This window comes from Taudactylus pleione, unplaced genomic scaffold (assembly GCF_031769625.1).
Source record: "Taudactylus pleione unplaced genomic scaffold, aTauple2 ptg000428l, whole genome shotgun sequence".
Taxonomy (NCBI): Eukaryota; Metazoa; Chordata; class Amphibia; order Anura; family Myobatrachidae; genus Taudactylus; species Taudactylus pleione.
The window spans coordinates 410770-433398 of NW_028284830.1; positions in this window are offsets into that span (position 1 = coordinate 410770).

Sequence of the window (22629 nt, forward strand, 5' to 3'; positions counted from 1 at the left end):
TGAGAGATGAAGTAATAAAAGTTTAGTATCATTCAAACATGAAATAAACAAGTCAGAACATAGCAATAAATTGTCCACATATTGAATTAGAACAGATCCATGTGTATTGTAAACCTCTGTATGTAAATGAGAATAGATACTGACAGTCAGGATGGAGAGGCACAGAGAAGAAAGCAGAACAGAGGTCAATGACAGTGAAATGGGTTGCATTTGGTGGGATCTGCATCAAAATGACAGCTGGATTCGGCACTACAGGGAATTGGCTCTCTACTACCTTATTAACACCTCTAAGGTCTTGTACCAGCCTATAACCCCTCCCTCCACTCTTCTTTACCGGAAAGATGGGACTGTTGGCTACACTAGATGTACGAACTAAAATTCCCTGTTGCAATAATCGCTCAATTATTGGAAAAACCCCTAATTCTACCTCCTGCTTTAGTGGGTACTGGGGAATTTTTGGAGCTTGCCTTCCGCTTTTTAAATTTACCATTACTGGGCTTATGTTTGCCATTAATCCAGTGTCCTGTCCATCTTTAGTCCAAAGGGAATCTGGAATTAGGGACAACATTTCATTTATCTGAGATGGATTCTCATTTAAACTTGTAGAGTGATACATTATGCTTTGGGGAGTGTTCAATATATCCCGCACCTCGTGTGCAACTCTCTCTGGGATATCCAAAAATACACCATCAGGGGTGCAATATATAACACATCCCATCTTACATAACAAGTCTCTACCCAGTAGGTTAGTAGGAGCCGCAGCAGCCAGGAGAAAAGAATGCCTGGTATGCAACGGCCCAATAGTAACCTCTGTGGACTTTGTTAAAGGATAATGGCCCTGATTCAGAGCCGGACGCTCTGACCAGAGCGCTCGCTTTGAATCAGGGCCCACCTCCATTAATATGGAGCGTCCTCCTGGACGCTCGTATAGCTGTGGGTCACCACCCACAGCATATATGAGCGTGCAGGATGATGGTCGCGATGGTCTTGACCATCGCGACCATCAAAACTGCGAGCAGAAGCCTGCGGTTGAGTTTCTCAACCGCAAGGCCAGGAGTGATTTTGGCTCTATCAGAGCCAAAATCACTCCCACTGACATCACTAGTGATGTCAGTGGGGCCGGCTTCAGATGGTAGGCGTTCCCTTGGGAACGCCTCCGTCTAGCAGGCATGCCCCCGGCACGCCCACCAAAGGGGGCGTGCTGTCAGTCAACATCTACAGCATGCCCCCTTTAATGAGACACTACGAGCGAAGGAAAGTCCCTCCGTCGTGCGCATGCACAGTGCAGACCATCGACCCACTCGCGAGTGGGTCTGAATGAGGGCCAATGTTCCACTTTACCTGTTACACCCATTGTTGGTACTGTCTTGTTGGTCACCTGCAAATTAACGGGAGATTTTATCACTGACCTGGTCGCCCCTGTGTCTACAAGAAAAGGATATTCAGTACCAGCTACATCAACCATCATGACCGGTTCTTCCCTAGTACTTCCCGTTAACCTGACTATCTGTAGACTACAGGTATGACCTGACCCCTAGCATTGGCTACCATTCTCCAATAAAGTATTTACGGCTACAATTGGAGCTGGTGCCTGCTGAACATTTGCTGGCCTCTGCGCATATCCCTTATGGGGATATCCAGGTCTTCCCTGATGTGGGATCTCTACTCTTTTTACTGTACAGTTTCTACTTAAGTGTCCTGTTTGTTTACAGTTAAAACATGTTCGTGTATCGGGTGAAGACATGTGGTGTTGTGAGGTTTGCACAGAGGGTAAAGGTGGTGGATATGGGTAAGGATAGGGAGGGTAAGGGTATTGTGGGGGGTAAGAAGTTGGTGGGTAGCCTGGGACCTGTGGTGGCATCCGGTTAGTGGGATAGAGTTGTGTTTGTTGTTGTGTGGGGTTAGTGAGAGCACATACTTGTTCAGAAGTGAGTGTGTGTGCAAGTGCAAGTGTGTCTGTTGGCTGTGATGTTACCGTCATTCCCTCCAGAGCTTGTATACTGACAGCCATTAGTTTTTCGCTCTGGGCTTCTCTCTTCTTGGAGATGTTTTTATCATGTTCAATGGCGGTTTCTATGAGGGTATCTATTGTGAGTCCCCGCCAGCCAGGCTGTGAGGTCTGAACCCGATTTTGTAAACTCTCTTTCAAACCGTCCACAAGTACCGTAACTATCATTTCCCTGTGGTGAGTGCTATCTTTAATATCTTCTATCCCAGTGTACTGGGTGATAGCCTGCAGAGCCCGATCGCAATAGTCTTCTGCAGTTTCACTCTCTTTCTGCTTAATGGTGAAAATTTTGTTCCAGTTAACTACTACTGGAAAATATATACCCAATTGAGTTACAATGCGGGAAATGTTACCTTGGTTTACTTGGTCTGTTAAGGGAACGTCAGCATCCAATACACAATCCGTGATAAATTTTGTCACGTCGGTATTGCATGGCAGACAGAACCTTAACACCACACGCCAATCTTTATTAGTGGGTTCATGTGAACTACCCAAATTTCTCAAAAATCTTTGACATTTGGCTAATTCCTTTTTGGGATCGGGGAAATCATTTATGATGGAATTTAGTTCTGCTCTTGTCCAAGGACAATGCATTACTACTTCCCTTGTGGGCACTATACCGTTTGCATCTGCATTTCCATTTGGAACAGTTATTGTCCGAATGGGATGCAGACCGGTAGCGCTGCTACTTTTGACCTGATTACCTGGCTGAGGGTTTAGTCTGCTGCTGCTACGTATGGTATGATCAACTTCCTCTACGGGTGCAGAGGGCATTAACACTTCCCTTGCAGTTACCGAAGGAGATGGAGGCACCACTCATGATTGTGGTGATGTAGCATCTATAATCTGTACAGCATTGGAAATGGCAGACATTACAATAGGCTCATCATCCGTATCATGAACATTTTCTTTATAGTTGCTTAAGAGAGGGTACAAGTTGCTTGTTACATTTTTATGGGTATTTTTGGTAACTGTACTTGCACCTCCATCCACATAAGGTGGGGGAGGTGAGCATGAACTGCTGGCAATACTCTCCACGATGCTACCTTGCCACACGTGCACGCCATTTTGCGGCTCGCCCGTATTGCAATTTAGCGTTGCGGATGTATTTTCTGGCAATGTGCTCACGACGCTAGTTTGCGTCATTTGAACATTTTTAAGCCACGCATCCCCTTCATGCTGCCACAGTTTTAAACATTCAAAATACTTAACCTTTTTCTCTCGGAAGCGCATCACACTGATGTGATCCCGGACATTGTCTAACACATTTTTATCAAAACTACCAACTCTGGGAAATGGTCTAACACTCTTCCTCATCATATTAAACCATAAATCACAATACCTTATTGCATAAGTACCGTACTTAGTATGCATGATACGACGGGCTGATCTGATCGGCGCCTCCATTAGCAGCACATCATTGTCTAACATCTCTACTGTTTGCGTGGCTCCCATTCTGAGATAACTCCTACGCTTTTCAATAAAGATTTAAACCGGTGAAAGACAATCAAGATACTTTCACTTACCTGTGGACGATTTAAGTCGGCGGCGCCCACACACCTGGATAAGATTTAGTAAGGCAACTTCCACACCTGGATAAGATTTGAAAAAGGCAACTTCCACACCCGGATAAGATTTAGTAAGGCAACTTCCACACCTATGAGAGTTTATATGTCGGCTACTCTCACGCACCTCTCTACAACAAAGACAACATGTACACCTGCTACTGTGTATAGAACGGTAAAGCTGCTTACCGAGCGGCTAGACTAACCCTTGCACCTAGCCCTTAAGGATCATACGATACCTTTAACTTTGTTCAACAAATATTCACTGTTACACACTTTTTTCCTGCGCAGAAAAATACACGTTGACCCAGATATTGGTAATAGAAAAAAATTTAAACCTCAATGGCTTTGTTCAAACACATGGCAGCACAACCGGAAGTACGTATACGCTATTGTGCGACCAGTCGCATACACAATAATGCTACTACCACACAACCGTATAATGGCTTTTTAACTGCATACGCAAAAGTGCGTCTTTGCTATGCGCAAACCTGCGACTTAGCCGCGTACTCAGTACTGCAACACCCCTTTAAACGTAAGGTTCTATCAACAGAGGAAAACAAACTTTTTCCTCTCTTGTCCCTGGATTCTAGTCAGCTTCCTTGATTCACACGGAGACGGACAGCGATATTTCAGCACAAAGCGGTTGCAGGCAAACCCTGCATGTGGCCACTCCACCCTTTGCTGAAATATCGATAGCCATATGTACCGTGTGAGCAGGTAAGCGACTTCACTACGAGCCCCCAACTAACGATACTGGATCAGAACCTCAATATACCCCTGCCTATACCTTCTAAAACCCTTCCTATAAACCTCTAAGGATGACGCTAATTTGCGTACGCAGTCATACAGTAAATAAAGACTTAGACCTGGAATCTGTGGTTCCAAAGCACAAGTGTTATTCAAGTAAAAGTTCAGACAGTTACACGCAATTGATCCAGACACAATTTAGGCGCAAAAGGAAATTATACAGACCCAAGTACAGTATACATACACAGTACTTCCGAACCCGAAGATAGGCATCAGCAAGAGACCCCTCGTCATACAGCATTCAGCATGAAGACTAAGAACCAGCGTTTGAGCACACATTTTTATACCCCCCCAGAATAAACAGGACAATAGAGAAGTTTGTTGCTGATGTCATTGGTTCCCAGGGGAGAAGCATCTGTTACAGGGCATTTAACAGGCTGGTTCAAATAGACTCTCCCTGCCTCTAACAGCTGGGGATCTTTCCCTTCCCACCCCCTGCAACATCCTAACAGTTGTTCATGAAATATACATTTTGTTGCTTGTAGGCTCTGCGATCCATAACTCGAGAATGCATGATGAGATCTCCCCATCGATAACACCGGAATACTGTAAAAAGAGTACGTATCAGTACAAAACCATACACGACTTGTTTAGCATGTATAATACCTTAGTTATCAAATATATTTATTTATCAGCATTTAAATTAACTGAAAAAAATTAAATCATACACTTTAAGTAGGGGTGAGCGGGTTCGGATTTCTGAAATCCGAACCCCCCCGAGCCCCCCCGATCCGAGGCTGATCCGAGTCAGGCTCGACTTTTCCCGCCTGACTCGGATCTGAAATCGAGGCAAAACGTCATCATCCCGCCTTCCGGGTCTCGCAGGTTTTGGATCCTATATAAGGTACCCGCGTCGGCGCCATTTTCTCACTCGGCTGTGGACAGTGAAGAGGGAGGGTGGGAGTTAGGGCTGGCTGGGCTGTGTAGTGTAGTGTAGTGCAGAGAAGTGTTGTGCTGTGCTGCGCTGTGCTGCTGTTGTCCATAGGGGCTGTGTCCACTACTTCAAAGTCCATAGGGGCTGGCTGTGTTGTGCTGTGCTGCTGTTGTTAATAGGGGCTGTGTCCACTCCTTCAAAGTCCATAGGGGCTGGCTGGACTGTGTTGTGCAGTCAGTTGTCCATAGGGGCTGTGTCCACTCCAAAGTCCTGTGCAGTGTCCCAGTCCTAAAGGGGTGCTGTAGTGTTGTCCAGGGGGTGCTCTGTCCGTCAGGGGTGCTCCCCCCAAGTGCTAAACAAAAAGATTTTTTCTATGTTTGTGAATTGTGTGCGCAGTAGCCGCACGTGCATCAACAAAGTAGTGCCAAGCGTTCGCCTGTGTCGTAAGTAAAGGGCCGGCTGGCTTGACCATTAAAGGATGCTGTAACCCCCAAAGTACACTCCAAACCAAATAAAAAAATATTTTCTGTGTTTGTGAATTGTGTGCGCAGTAGCCGCACGTGCATCAACAAAGTAGTGCCAAGCGTGCGCCTGTGTCATAAGTAAAGGGCCGGCTGGCTTGACCGTTAAAGGGTGCTGTAACCCCCAAAGTACACTCCAGTCCAAACCAAATAAAAAAATATTTTCTGTGTTTGTGAATTGTGTGCGCAGTAGCCTCACGTGCATCAACAAAGTAGTGCCAAGCGTGTGCCTGTGTCTTAAGTAAAGGGCCGGCTGGCTTGACCGTTAAAGGGTGCTGTAACCCCCAAAGTACACTCCAAAAAAAATAAAAAAATATTTTCTGTGTTTGTGAATTGTGTGCGCAGTAGCCGCACGTGCATCAACAAAGTAGCGCCAAGCGTGCGCCTGTGTCATAAATAAAGGGCCGGCTGGCTTGACCATTAAAGGGTGCTGTAACCCCCAAAGGGCACTCCAAACCAAATAAAAAAATATTTTCTGTGTTTGTGAATTATGTGCACTGTGGCTGCACGTGCATCAACAAAGGAACAGCGCCAAGCGTGCGCCTGTGTCTCATAAGTAAAGAGCCGGCTGGCTCATTTCTTAAAGGGTGGTGTAACCCACAAAGTGCACTACTCTCCAGCAAAAATAAAAAAATATTATCTGTGTTTGTGTGCGCCTTAGCCGCACGTATAGATCAATATAACACAAATGGAGGACCAAACTTTCTCCGATAAAAATAAAATAGGGAAAGATCAAGAACCACTTCCTCCTAGTGCTGTTGCTGCTGCTGGGAGTTGTTCATCATCCCAGAGAGGAAGTAGGAACACCACTACTTTTACTAAACAATTGACCCTCCAACAGTCCCTAGCGATGAGGATGAAGCATGACAGCAGTCATCCTGAAGCAAAACATATAACTGAGGCCTTGACTGCTATGTTGGTGTTAGATGAGCGTCCGGTATCTGCCATTAGTGCAGTGGGATTTAGACAATTCATGGAGGTAGTGTGTCCCTGGTTCCAAATCCCATCTAGATTCCACCTGCATCCTCAAAGCAGCAGCGACAAGCGTGCATCTGTCTGTTAAAGGATGGTGTAACCCTCAAAGTGCGCTCCACAAACAATAAAAAAATTCTTCTTTTTTTTTCTCTTTGTGAAATGTGTGGGCTGTAGCCGCACCTGCATCCTTAAAGCAGCAGCGACAAGCGTGCGTCTGTCTGTTAAAGGGTGGTGACACCCTCAAAGTGTGCTCCACAAACAATAAAAAAATCCTTCTTTTTTTTTCTGTCTTTGTGAAATGTGTGGGCTGTAGCCGCACCTGCATCCTCAAAGCAGCAGCGACAAGCGTGCGTCTGTCTGTTAAAGGGTGGTGTATCCCTCAAAGTGCTCCAAAAAATAAAAAACTATTTTTTTAATGTGTTTGTGACTTGTGTGCGATGTAGCCGCACGTGCATCAACACAGTAGCAGCGCCAAGCGTGCGCCTGTGTCATAAGTCAAGGGCCGGTTTGGACATCTGGTCTGGACTGAAGGACGTGCCAACAATTTCTGACAAGTCTACTGTCACTGCATATGATACTGTCCTCAAAGCAGCAGCGACAAGCGTGCGTCTGTCTGTTAAAGGGTGGTGACACCCTCAAAGTGTGCTCCACAAACAATAAAAAAATTCTTCTTTTTTTTTCTCTTTGTGAAATGTGTGGGCTGTAGCTGCACCTGCATACTTAAAGCAGCAGTGACAAGCGTGCATCTGTCTGTTAAAGGGTGGTGTAACCCTCAAAGTGCGCTCCACAAACAATAAAAAAATTATTCTTTTTTTTCCTGTCTTTGTGAATTGTGTGGGCTGTAGCCGCTCCTGCATCCTCAAAGCAGCATCGATAAGCGTGCATCTGTTTGTTAAAGGATTACATCGGTGACAGCATCCAAGTAGGCATGTCAGACAGTCCGTACATGTACTGGCAGGAAAAAGAGGCAATTTGGAGGCCCCTGTACAAACTGGCTCTATTTTACCCCCCCTCCAATGTGCACTCCGAAAGAGTGTTTAGTGCAGCCGGGAACCTTGTCAGCAAAAGGCGTAGGAGGTTGCTTCCACAAAATGTGGAGAAGATGATGTTCATAAAAATTAATTATCAACCTTTCCAGGGAGACCAGCCTCCAGAACGTACAGAGGGACCTGTGGTGGTGGATTCCAGCGGGGACGAATGAATACTCTGTGAGGATGAGGATGTACACAACACTGAAGAGGGTGAGGAATCGGTGAATGAGGAGGATGAGGACGACATCTTGCCTCCGTAGAGCCAGTTTGTGCAGGGCCAGATTAATTGCCAGCTTGTTTTGTGGGGGCCCAAACGAACCAATCATTTCAGCCACAGTCGTGTGGCAGACCCTGGCGCTGAAATGATTGGTTGGTTAAAGTGTGCATGTCCTGTTTATACAACATAAGGGTGGGTGGGGGTGCCCAAGGACAATTCCATCTTGCACCTCTTTTTTTTCTTTGCATTATGTACTGTTTGGGGCCTAGTTTTTCAAACTGCCATCCTGTCTGCCACTGCAGTGTCACTCCTAGATGGGCCACGTGTTTGTGCCGCCCACTCGTGTCGCTTAGCATAGTCATCCATCTACCTCGGTGCAACCTTTTGGACATAAAAACACTATTGTGAGGTGTGAGGTGTTCAGAATAAACTGGAAATGAGTGGAAATTAAGGTTTTTGAGGTTAATAATAGCATAGGAGCAGAAAAATCAACATATTCTGTGATTTTAGCTGTTTTTATGCTTTTGTAAAAAAAATACAGATCCAAAACACAAAACCCAGAACCCAAAACACCGAAGGGTGGTTTTGGCAAAACCAATCCAGATCAAAAACACGAAGAAAGATCCAGATCCAAAACACAAAACACGAAAAGTGGCCGGTGCACACCCCTAGTATATAGTGAGATTCAGGAATGAATGAGTTGGCTACAACAAGGCAATTCAGAGTATGTGTTCCTGTGACACTCCCCTGTGTAACACAAAGAACTGCTTAGACTAGAGGTTCCCAAACAAGTTTGAAAACCTCTGACTTAGACTATAAATCGCTGTTATTTTAACCATCCTCCAAATGCTTATTTATAAATAGATCCATTAAGGAGTATTGTGCTCATGCACTCTGACATTTTGTGGAATCTGTTTGTTTTGAGTTTTCGCAAGTACTGAAGTATTGCCCTAAATTCATTTAGTATTATTTTTATTGTATTACTTAGTATATATACTGATGTTTCTAAAGGGAGCATGATACTGTACATAAATCGATTTTGTTAATTTTATTGCAGTATGAGATATACAAGTCACGCTTTTCTTTTTTATTATTATTTTAAGTGATGTAGTGGAATTTATTTTAACGAAATCATAATCTACACTATGGGCTAAATTTACTAAGCGGAGGGTTCTAAACCCCGGCGGTTTGGTGGCGGCTTGACTGCAGGTTCTAAACTTCGGGGGTTTGGTGTCGGTTTGGTGGTGGTTTATAAATGGCAGTCCTGTTCATTTCTATTATAAAATTTGTTTCGACTGTGGTTTTGCAATAGGGATGAGCGGGTTCGGAGCCCCCCGAGCCCCCCCGATCCACGTCGGATCCGAGTCAGGCTCGAGTTTTCCCGCCTGACTCGGATCTGAAATCGAGGCAAAACATCATCATCCCGCTGTCGGATCTCGCAGGTTTTGGATTCTATAAAAGGTCCCCGCGTCGGCGCCATTTTTCACTCCGGCTGTGGACAGTGAAGAGGGAGGGTGGGAGTTAGGGCTGACTGGGCTGTGTTGTATTGTGCTGCTGTTGTCCATAGGGGCTGTGTCCACTCCTCCAAAGTCCATAGGGGCTGGCTGGGCTGTGTTGTGCTGCTGTTGTCCATAGGGGCTGGCTGGGCTGTGTTGTGCTGCTGTTGTCCATAGGGGCTGGCTGGGCTGTGTTGTGCAGTCAGTTGTCCATAGGGGCTGTGTCCACTCCAAAGTCTATAGGGGCTGGCTGGGCTGTGTCGTGCAGTGTCCCATAAAGGCTGTAGTCCTAAAGGGGTGCTGTAGTGTTGTCCAGTGGGTGATCTGTCCATCAGGGGTGCTCCCTCCCAGTGCAAAAAAACAATTATTTTTTTCTGTGTTTGGGAATTGTGTGCGCTGTAGCAGCACGTGCATCAACAAAGGAGCAGCGCCAAGCGTCTGGCTCATCTGTTAAAGGGTGCTATAACCCCCAAATGCACTGTAAAAAAAATATATATATATATTTTTTAGTGTTTGTGAATTGTGTGCGCTGTAGCACCAAGCACCAAGCGTGTGCCTGTGTCATATATCAAGGGCCGGCTGGCTCGTCTGTTAAAGGGTGCTGTAACCCGCAAAGTGCACTCCAAAAAAAAATTTTTTTTTTCTGTGTTTGTGAATTGTGTGCACTGTAGCCGCACGTTCATCAACAAAGTAGTGCCAAGCGTGCGCCTGTGTCATAAGTAAAGGGCCGGCTGGCTTGTCTGTTAAAGGGTGGTGTAACCCCCAAAGTGCACTCCAAAAAAATTAAAAATTCTTCTTTTCTGTGTTTATGAATTGTGTGCACAGTAGCCGCACGTGCATCAACAAAGGAGCAGCGCCAAGCGTGCGCCTGTGTCATAAGTAAAGGGCTGGCTGGCTCATCTGTTAAAGGGTGGTGTAACCCCCAAAGTGCACTCCAAAAAAATAAAAAATTCTTCTTTTCTGTGTTTGTGAATTGTGTGGGCTGTAGCCGCATGTGAATCAACAAAGGAGCAGCGCCAAGCATGCACCTGTGTCATAAGTCTGTTAAAGGGTGGTGTAACCCCGAAAGTGCACTCCAAAAAAAAAAAATTTCTTTTCTGTGTTTGTGAATTGTATGGGCTGTAGCCGCATGTGCATCAACAAAGGAGCAGCGCCAAGCGTGCGCCTGTGTCATAAGTAAAGGGCTGGCTGGCTCATCTGTTAAAGGGTGGTGTAACCCCCAAAGTGCACTCCAAAAAAATTTAAAATTCTTCTTTTCTGTGTTTGTGAATTGTGTGGACTGTAGCCGCATGTGCATCAACAAAGGAGCAGCGCCAAGCGTGCGCCTGTGTCATAAGTAATGGGCCGGCTGGCTTGTCTGTTAAAGGGTAGTGTAAACCCCAAAGTGCACTCCAAAAAAATAAAAAATTCTTCATTTCTGTGTTTAGGAATTGTGTGGTCTGTAGCCGCATGTGCATCAACAAAGGAACAGCGCCAAGTGTGTGCCTGTGTCATAAGTCTGTTAAAGGGTTGTGTAACCCCCAAAGTGCACTCCAAAAAATTTTAAAATTCTTCTTTTCTGTGTTTGTGAATTGTGTGGGCTGTAGCCGCATGTGCATCAACAAAGGAGCAGTGCCAAGCGTGCGTCTGTGTCATAAGTAAAGGGCCGGCTGGCTCATCTGTTAAAGGGTGGTGTAACCCCCAAAGTGCATTCCAAAAAAAAAAAATTCTTATTTTCTGTGTTTGTGTGCGCCTTAGCCACACATATATATCAATATACCATAAATGGAGGACAAAACTTTGTCCGATAAAAATAAAACAGGGAAAGATCAAGAACCACTTCCTCCTAGTGCTGAAGCTGCTGCCACTAGTCATGACATAGATGATAAAATGCCATCAACGTCGTCTGCCATGGCCGACGTCCAATGTCATAGTAGAGGGCATATAAAATCCCAAATGACAAAGTTCAGGAAAATGACCTTAAAAAAACATTTAAATCATCTGAGGAGAAACATAAACTTGCCAATATGCCATTTATGACACAGAGTGGCAAGAAACGGCTAAGGTCCTCCCCTATGTTCATGACTAGTGGTTCAGCTTCACATGACGATGGAAGCCCTCCTCCTGCTACAAAATTCAAATGAGTTAAGCTGGCACAGAAAAGAACTGTGCCTTCTAAGAAGATATCACAAATCCCCAAGGAGAGTCCAAGTGTGGCGGCGGTTGCGATGCCTGACCTTCCCAACACTGGACTGGAAGAGGTGTCTCTTTCCACCATTTGCATGCCCTCTGCAAGTGCTGGAAGGAGCACCCACAGTCCACTTGCTGATGTTCAAATTGAAGATGTCACTGTTGAAGTACAACAGGATGGAAGTTGACGAGGAGGATTCTGATGGTTATGTGGTTTGTTTAAATCAGGCTCCGGGGAAGACAGTTGTTGTCCGTGGGATGAAAAAGCCCATCACGGTCATGCCTTGGCAGAAGACCAAACATTCCACCTCTTTGGTCTGGCAATATTTCTATCCAAATCCAGACAACAACTGTCTTGCCATATGTACACGAGTGGGCGGCACAAATACGTGGCCCATCTAGGAGTGACGCTGCAGTGGCAGACAGGATGGCAGTTTGAAAAACTAGGCCCCAAACAGTACATTATGCAAAGAAAAAAAAGAGGTGCAAGATGGAATTGTCCTTGGGCCCTCCCACCCACCCTTATGTTGTATAAACAGGACATGCACACTTTAACAAACCAATCATTTCAGCGCCAGGGTCTGCCACACGACTGTGGCTGAAATGATTGGTTCGTTTGGGCCCCCACAAAACAAGCTGGCACTTAATCTGTCCCTGCACAAACTGGCTCTACGGAGGCAAGATGTCGTCCTCATCCTCCTCATCCACCGATTCCTCACCCTCTTCAGTGTTGTGTACATCCTTATCCTCACAGAGTATTAATTCGTCCCCGCTGGAATCCACCACCACAGGTCCCTCTGTACGTTCTGGAGGCTGGTCTCCCTGGAAGAGTTGATAATTCATTTTTATGAACATCATCTTCTCCACATTTTGTGGAAGCAATCTCCTACGCCTTTCGCTGACAAGGTTCCCGGCTGCACTAAACACTTTTTCGGAGTACACACTGGAGGGGGGGCAACTCAGGTATAACAGAGCCAGTTTGTACAGGGGCCTCCAAATTGTCTCTTTTTCCTGCCGGTACAGGTACGGACTGTCTGACATGCCTACTTGGATGCTGTCACCGATGTAATCCTTTAACAGACAGACGCACGCCTGTCGCTGCTGCTTTGAGGATGCAGGTGCGGCTACAGCCCACACAATTCACAAAGACAGAAAAAAAAGAAGAATTTTTTATTTTTTGTGGAGCGCACTTTGAGGGTTACACCACCCTTTAACAGACAGACGCACGCTTGTCGCTGCTGCTTTGAGGATGCAGGTGCGGCTACTGCGCATACATTTCACAAAGACAGAAAAAAAGGAAGAATTTTTTATTTTTTTTGGAGTGCACTTTGGGGGTTACAGCACCCTTTAACGGACAAGCCAGCTGGCCCTTTACTTATGGGACACAGGCGCACACTTGGCGCTGCTCCTTTGTTGATGCACATGCAGCCACAGTGCACACAATTCACAAACACAGAAAATAATTTTTTATTTTGTTTGGAGTGCACTTTGGGGGTTACACCACCCTTTAACAGATGAACCAGCCGGCCCTTTACTTATGACACCGGCGCACACTTGGCGCTACTTTGTTGATGCACGTGCGGCTACTGCATACACAATTCACAAACACAGAAAAAATATTGATTTTTTTTGCACTTGGGGAGCACCTCTGATGGACAGAGCACCCCCTGGACAACACTACAGCACCCCTTTAGGACTGGGACACTGCACAGGACTTTTGAGTGGACACAGCCCCTATGAACAAATGACTGCACAACACAGTCCAGCCAGCCCCTATGGACTTTGGAGGAGTGGGCACAGCCCCTATGGACAACAGCAGCACAGCACAACACAGCCAGCCCCTATGGTCTTTGGAGGAGTGGACACAGCCCCTATGGACAACAGCAGCGCAGCACAGCACAACACAGCCAGCCCCTATGGACTTTGGAGGAGTGGGCACAGCCCCTATGGACAACAGCAGCACAGCACAACACAGCCAGCCCCTATGGTCTTTGGAGGAGTGGACACAGCCCCTATGGACAACAGCAGCGCAGCACAGCACAACACAGCCAGCCCCTATGGACTTTGGAGGAGTGGACACAGCCCCTATGGACAACAGCAGCACAGCACAGCACAACACTACACTGCACTACACTACACTACACAGCCCAGCCAGCCCTAACTCCCATCCTCCCTCTTCACTGTCCACAGCCGAGTGAGAAAATGGCGCCGACGCGGGTACCTTATATAGAATCCAAAACCCGCGAGACCCGGAAGGCGGGATGATGACGTTTTGCCTCGATTTCAGATCCGTGTCAGGCAGGAAAAGTCGAGCCTGACTCGAGTCTGCCTCGGATCGGGGGGGCTCGGGGGGGCTCGGATTTCAGAAATCCGAACCCGCTCACTCCTACTAATAATATTAGCCTGCATACTAGTGAATGTTGATTCAGTCCAACACATGGCTGCCTCTAGCATGCGTGGAACTGCATTGCAGGATATGCAGCAGCTACAGGGTCCTGAGATGTGCGTGGACCCGTAGCTGCAGCATGTAGTGCACCATCCATGGTTCCGCTGCTGCTTGCTCCCTCTATTATCCTGTGCAAGAACAGTTAAGCTGAAACAGGGCTATGCCACTGCATACACTGGCCCCTGCCCATGCACAAGCAGCAGTGTAGTGTCCACAGGGGTACGGTCTGGAACGCAGCGATGGAGGGCACCTCCCCTGGGTACACTTGATCACCTACACTTTTGATTAATTCTTTCTTTAGTGCTTCTGTAACTAGATGCAATCAAAGATAAGTAACAAATTATCCACATATATTTAACAAGCGTTTAAAAGCGGGCGCACAGAGCGCATTGATTAACCATTGTCTATGTGTGGCTATTTATCAATAGACAGACATTGTGGCTGCAGGGAGCCCAGTACATCACATTCCAGGTCTGCTTTTCTCCGGCTGCTTAGTAACAAAATTTCTGTCTCCACTGGTTCCGGGAAGCTTTTCTCAGGCGCTCGTTCCCCAGTGCGCTAACAGCCAACTGGCTCTCTCTGCTGACAGATGCCATGTTTCTTGCATATTGACAGCTCAGCGCTGGGCATATGTCCTGCTGCTCAGTGGGCACAGCTCTCCTCTACACTCGCAACTGAACTCTTTTCTCGCACTTAGAAACTGGACGCTGTTATCAAAAAGGACAGGGAAGAAAAAAGATTTGAGAGAATTCAAAACTTTGCCTGTTTCCCCAAAAAAACAAAACCAGAATCCATAAATAAGTATTTTTTTAACTTGGCGCCAGGTTAAGATAGACTAATTGATGGATTTTGGTTTGATTTGGACGAGAAGGGAAACTTTATTCATTAGTGCCCAGATGTAGCACTGTGTGGTATTGTGATTTGTTTTCAACTGTTATCAGGGGCGTTGAGAGCTGTGCCGGGCCAGGAAGAATGGGGCGTGGCCTAATCATGGGTGGCATGGCCACGCCCCATTAGAGAAAACAAATAAAGATTTTTGTAGTGCTGGGAGGGGGGGCCATGTGAGCCCCTCATCCCGGCGTATAGCCAGTGGGGACGCGATCAGTGCGATCGCTCCCCCACAGGCATAGGAGACTGCTGTAGCTGCTAATTAGCATCCGCGAGCATCTCCCAGTGCAGCCCTGCACACAGCAGCGTGTGCTGGCCTGTTGTGATATAAGAGGGGGGGGCAGCGCCAGACCCGGGCCCCCGCCGGGCCCCTCCAGCAAGCCCGGGTAATTAGTACCCACTGCCCCCCCCCCCTCTCGGCGCCCCTGTGTGTTTGTACATAGATATATTCAACTTCTATTTATATTGCACCACAAAATGTACGCATCGCATACAGAGTAAACAATGGGAAAACATTTCACATTAACAGGGTATTTCATCTTAAATATAACATACAGCAGAAAGCCATAGCATGAATACCAAAAATGAATATCACAAGCCAGACTGGGAAGCCAGATAACTGAGGCATGGGTTGGGCAACTCACTGAAGCTAGCAGGAGTCACAGGTGGAAATCACTTCTGAATTCGGTGATCCTGTACCCAACGCAGGGACGTACTGAGGCTCCAGCTCAACCCTGGGATGAATCCCTGTGTGAGCGAAAAGGGGGAGTTACCTTGCCAGGCGGGGTGTGGCCTTGTCGCACAGGGATGTGATTTTACCGCACAGGGTGTGGTGTCGCCGCACGGGGTGTGTCCTTGCCGCAGTCCCTGTCTCTCAGTATCCTGGCCGAGCATTGCGGAGCTGTTCAGCCAGGGTTTCAGTCCAGACCGGCCCATCGGCTCTTCTGGCATATGCCAGAAGTGCAAGATGGCCAGTACGGCCCTGACCCACTGTATGGGCGGCTGACAGAATCAGAGTTGCTGAAGGGGGGATTCATTTATTTAAATGAGAAATGGTTTTAGTTTTTAGGCTATTTATACAGTCACTGATGTAGCACTCGTAGTGCGTGAACCTCTGTTTTTAGTCCTTCATCAAGAACAAATCTTGATTTTTTTCAGTCGGAGATTTGAAAACAGCTGTTCAAGTGGAAGTGTGGGGTAAGCTACATTGTGGCAGTATAATGACAATTACCTCATTAAATCAGTAAAAGTAATTTAAATCATACTGCATTAGATGTTTATTCTTCTAACAATTAAGATTTCTTTCAAAACCTCTGTTCTGGTTACAATATGGTGTTAGAAGAACAGGGTGTACTGCCTCAATGCATGATAAATAGGCTCCTATATTGATTGGAATTACATTTTATTAAGTCTGCTTCATTAATATTGTGTGTTGTATTTTTGTTAAAGAAACCAAAATGGGGAGATATATCAAAGCTTAGCGAGAGATAAAGTGAAGTACCAGCCAATCAGCTTCTGAAAACAGTTTGTAAAGTGACAGGAGCTGATTGGTTGGTACTCTGGGCTTGATTCAGTTTGGATCGCAGTTGCTAAGACGCACTCAACCAGCCGATTGTTTCATTCTGCGCATGCATACGCATCGCAGTGCATGTGGGCGAACCTGCCGCTGCGATGGGGACTGCGATCGCAGAGGCTACGCAGACCCATCGTAGAGAGATTAACAGGAAATGCCGTTTGTGGGTGGTAACGGGGGGAGGCCGAACGCGGACGTGCCAGTGCGTTTGAATGCCATTGCAGGGGCATGCATAAATTATACACTGCGATGCGTGGTTGTTAGCAATTCCGGAGTAAGGTCAGGGCTTGTGCAAGTGTGCGTATGGGTCCGATGGTACTTGATTCATTGTACCGATGGTTTTGCTATTCTGTTAAGTATTACGGATGTGCGTATGGTAAAGTGGGCGTCCTTATGTGGTGTTGAGATTGCATTGCAATCGCAGTGGTTTGGCTTGCTATCGCAGTTGGACTGCGTTCGTACACAGTATTGTGATCCATAGTGAATCGGGCCCTTTATCTCCATCAATTTTATCCATCTCCAAGGCTTTGTACATCTACCCCATAGCCAGTAAAATTACATTTGGAAGCTGATTGGTTGGTACTTTATTAGGGGTATTCAATATGGAGCGAAAACGCCGTTTCTGCGAGGTTTTCACTCGGATGACGTCATTTTCGCCGCTTTTACTTTTACACCGTATTCAATTTGAAAACTTTTCGCCAGTGCGAAAAGTATATTGCATTTGACCCTGCGAAAAAGTATCACCAAGGAATGGGTGGCGAAAAAAAGTGCAGAATTGGGGTTTTGGGGTGCAACATTTCGGAAACCACCCTGCAACCTTCAGACAGTCCCCCAAGGGTGAACTGTGTCAAAACATTTAAAAAAAATACCTCAGAGGACCCCAAAAAAAGCACTTTCATTTTGGGAGCGAAAAAACAAATTGAGGGGTACAAAGTTAAAAACTAGCAAACTACAATCTAGGGGGGTCCCCAATTATGCCCCAGGTGTTTTTTTCATTGCAGGTGTTTGTGGCAGGTGGATTTTTCACGTTTATTAAAACTTCACTTTAGCAACTTTTAAATATGCTCACCCCCATTTTCAAGTACCCAAAATTTGCTGGGACTACTTATTTTCAGCCAAAAACACTTCTAAATACTATTCACCACCTTCCCAAATCCCCAAAATAGTAGCTATTGACCCCGTTTAAAGACCCCAAAAACCTTCAGCAGGGCTAATCGGGGGTATCCAGAGTGATCCCCCATGTCAGAGCATCTTTTTGGGGGTGTTAGGGTGATTTCCCCAAAAATCAGCTAAGTTTTCGCTGATTTCACATCCGCAGGGTGCTGTTTTCGCCAATTTCATATTGAATACGGGTATAATTGGGGGAGTGCGCAATATTTTTTTGGCGGCAAAAGCTCCGATGTGCGGCGAAAACTTTGACCCGCATAGACGGGGACGTTTATATTTCATATTGAATACCCCTGTATATCTCTCCGTTTTATCTCTCTCGGGGCTGGATACATCTTTGCAGATATTGCGATCAAACCTCCAAAAATGCAGTTTTCGGAGGTTTGGCCGCTCACCGCATATGCACCAAGCTCCAGAATGCGATACATTCTGGGGCTTCCATGCGGTGGTCTGCAATTCACAGGAGTTCTTTGTAATGTTTACAAAAGATAGTTGATTCCAGCTTAATAAATATAGAGAGCACCAAATCAAAAAACAAAAGTGAAAGGAGGTGCTCAGAAAGGTAGAGAGAAATAAACAAAGAGCGTGATTTGTCTGGAAAGGATCCTAATCATAGAAAAACAGACTTTTAAAGGGGCATGTTGCAAGTTAACTATTTAAAAATACAGTTTCATCTGGCTATGGACAGGTGCCCAGTGTAATATGTTTTTTTCTGTTTTTGGAGTGAAAATGCATCACAAGTGAGTTTGTTACTAGTATTTTCCATAGTATTTGGTGGACATGTTGGATTTCATGATGCATTTACCCTCACTCAATAGAAAACAATGTGTTCCTGAAAAATGGGACAGTGCTAGTGGGAATAGAGGGCCTCATTCATTGCGCATCGCAACTGCGATTGCAATAGCAATTATGCACGCAGTCTCGCTGCGATAGTATGCTAATCCACTGCGACCGCTACGCAACATAAGGACGCCCACTTTACCTTATAAACATCCGTAATTGTTAATAAGAAACCATCGGTAACATCGAGTACAATCGGAGCCTCACGCACACTTGCACAAGGTCAGACCGTACGCAGGATTTGCTAACTTCATCGCGTGCTATGGGGCATATTCAATTGTGTGCGAGAATATCAAAAATCCTGCACCTGCAAGGTTTTTCCTGCAGGTGCGGGATTTTCGCTATTCAATTAGGTGCGTGTTTTTTTGGTTTTGGAGAGCCGGTAGGTTTTTTTCCCTCGCATCTCCAGATGTTGTGATATTTCCTAAAAACTTTAAATTTAGGAAAAATCAGTGGGAATTGCTCTGGGACCCCGGCGGCACCCTCCTTAGGACTAATTAAGCAATTGGAAATTTCCAATTAGTTTAGTCAGTAATACTTCACCTTCCGAAGTGCTGTCTTTTTCATTCAGCGTCAGAACCCGGACTCCAGCAGCAGTGGTGAGTATGTCACTGTGTGTGTGTATGAGTGATTGTGTGTGTGCATGAGTGTGTGTGTGTGACCACCGGTGTGTGTGAATCCCCCCAATGTATGTGAGGCCCCCGGAGTGGGCGCTGGGAGAACTACATGCAAGGTAACTAAAGTTTATTTTTCGGTTCCCACCATTGACTTCAATGGAAGGAGCTGTTCATTGGCTGAGAGAGGCAGGGACTGATCTCTCTCAGGCAGTGAACGTTCAGAACTTCAGATATGGCTTTACAGAGGCAAAAGCCGTGTCTGAGCGCTTCATTCGGGAGATAACAACCATCGTGGTTGTTATCTAGTACGTAGGTTGGTTTATTTGTTTATTTATTTTAAGAAGACCATGGATGCCTACAGGGACAAGGGGACCACTCCAGGTAATGTAGGTGAGTATGTGTGTGTGTATCATGTATGTATTAAACTTTAATTTCACAGTGTGTGTGTCTTGTGTTTATTTAAACATTTATTTACAGGTGAACTACAGGTACAAGTGGGCCTTTAATACCCCGCATGCTGGTCCTTGTTGTTCCCAAATACCAGCATGCAGAGGAGGCTTGCTGGGACCTGCAGTTCTACTGTAAAGACAATGTTTTTATTTTAATCTTCTTTTTTTACACTACACCTACACTATCAACCCGCCACCTACTGCCCAGGGGTGGCGGGGATAGCCCCGGGCTATCAGCTAAGGCTAGGGGTGACCTGGAAAGGGGGACCCCTTTATTGAGGGGGTCCCCAACTTCCCAGGGATCCCTGGCCTGGGCTGACTAGCGGTCTGGGCTGATGCTGCGGCTGGGGGGCCCGGTGATAGGGCTCCCCTTGCTGTGGCATCAGCCCTCTGCTAGAAATGGTCTGGTGCTGGTTCTGGAGCTTACAGCGGGACCCTGCACATTTTTTCCCCTGTAATTCCAGAACCAAGACTGGATCAGAGCCCAGTGCTGGTTGTGCTAAGTACAGTGGATCTCTACGCATTTGTTCGCCTGTCTTAGACAACCAGGACTGGCTATGAAAAGTCCGGGGCTGGTTCTGTTTTAGGGGGGGACCCCATGTTATTTTTTTTCTAAATTGAAGTCTTTCTTAGATTTTTACAGTAAGATACATGCATGCATCTCACTGATGTATGCATGTACATATCTGTGTCAATCTGACCTGCTCATGCTCAAATCGAAAGCATGAAGCAGGTCTATTCATTTGAGGATTTGAAGTTCGATTTTGTGTTAGATTTCAAATTGAATGATAGTAAATAAGGGATTTGTGTGTTGGTCTATGTTAAAGTGCCGATGTTTTTCCGATGTTCAATTTGAGTTTGATTTGAGTAAAATTTGGTTTTACATTCGATTTTACATTTGATTTGGCCTTTAGTAAATACTCAAATGCAAAATCGAATGCAAATCAAATGCCAAATCACTCAAAAATCAAAATCGAACTTTAGTAGATTTACCCCAAAATCTCTTCCAAGGGCGGAATGCACTAAATGAAGAATGTGGTAAAAACTCAGTTTCTGGGGTTTTACCGCATTTTCCGTATGCACTAATGTGTTACCGCCGGGTCTCCGATGCGGAGGGTAACGCCAGCTTTTGCTTTTGCTGGCGTTACCCTATAGAAGCCTATGGGCTTCTACCGCATCGCGTTGCTATGAGGGGTCTAATTGGCTCCCTTCCATCGTGCCCCGTGGCTGCCGCATCAGTCTGCACATGCGCAGATGGACTCCCAGGTCATAAACCCGGAAGTCCACTGTGCAGCGGAGATCGCAAAGGACAGCTCTTATTGGAAGAGCTGTCCTTTGCTGTACTGATTGCATATGTTAGTGCATATGCAATCAGTACAATTGCGGTGCATGGCGTTAAGTGGCGCCATATGTTAGTGCATCCCGCCCCAGGTGTTTCCTGTTTTTGAAATACAACTTGATCATTGTATTCGTGTGAGAGTTTTACGACTAAACTATCACCCTATTACATTTGGCCCCATGTGTTTATATTTCCACTTTCAAATACATATTTGTGCTCTTTATTGATGTGTATTTTGTTTCTGCATGTTGAATTGCTAAAGCTGCACCTTTACACCTAAACAAGTGATCATCTTTGTTCACTACCTTAAAATGGCTGCAGGCAGGGCTTGTGAGTGGGAGAACCAATCAGAAGCCACAATGTCTGTGACTGCAGATTATGCAAGACTAAGCATGGGAAAACTCACTAGCTCTGGGACATAACGAATGCACTATGCAGCCCCTAGGTTTCCAAGGTGTTGTTCTGTACCGGGTGGTAGTGCAGCTTTAAAGTGATGTAATTCAAATATTTGGGGCTTCCATGACACAAAGTATATTTTAGGCTGCTGATGTACCCCAAAAAAGGCTTAATGAGGAGGATGTGGCTGGCCAAAGTAGTTGTTCAAAACCTATGAGTAGGGAGCAGATTCAGAAGCTAATTTCAGAGATATGGAAGTTATTATTACATTTTATTTATAAGTCACCACGCGTGGCCATACAGAGGGGTGCATAGGAAAGTTTAGCCTGAAAGCAGCCCTAAACTGAGCTTTCAACTACAGTCACACAGTCGTTCCCAGGAGGAATCTAGGAGGCTTCCGGATCTAGAAGTCATCACAGTAGAAGTGAGCCCTGACTTGGACGTGGTTTTAAAATCTTCTAGCCTGGCATTTGTGCTTTCTCTATTAAGTTCTGTTGAAAAAAATAATTGTATTTGCTGGCCAGCACCCTTATCCAGCAACTACTGTACCATGGATTGTGACAACATTTCATTTAAAGAAGCAGATTTCTATTAGCGTGGAAAAAAAATGGAGACCATTTTGGCACTCTTGGCTAACATTTCAGATTGAAAAAATCCAAAAATAAAAGAATTTTTCCTCAGCATATGCATCATTTTTTATAGATACTTCTTCACCATTTGATACCGGCTGTACATATTTAGACACTGCCATCAAGCGGTAAATAAACTTGAATCTTTAAAAAAGTCATTATGATGCTGCTAATGCATACCTCATTGTAAAGAAGAGCAAAGGCATTGACACTTTAATAAATAAGGAGCGTGCTTTAAAGCGAAAAAAAGAAAGAGGTGCATCACAATATGGGAGTCATGAAACGCTTATTCCATGTGGTGAAACTTCTTGGGAAACAAGACGTTTCGTGGCCATGGAGCTAAGAATCACTCTACAATCTTAACAACAGGGAGATTAACCATGGAAATTTTTTTGGAAATGATCTTTAAGGAATTTGTAGCTCCTGAAATTAGTGCAAAGAGGTTTAGTATCCCAATTGATTCCACACACAATGCAGGAATTGTAGACCAAGCAACAATTGTCCTTAGGTATGTGAGAAAAGAAGACATCCATGAATGAATCATCTCTTTTCTCCCGGTTAATACAGATGCCTCAGGTCAAGGATTCAATGAGCTGCTGACGACTAATTTTGAAGTGCT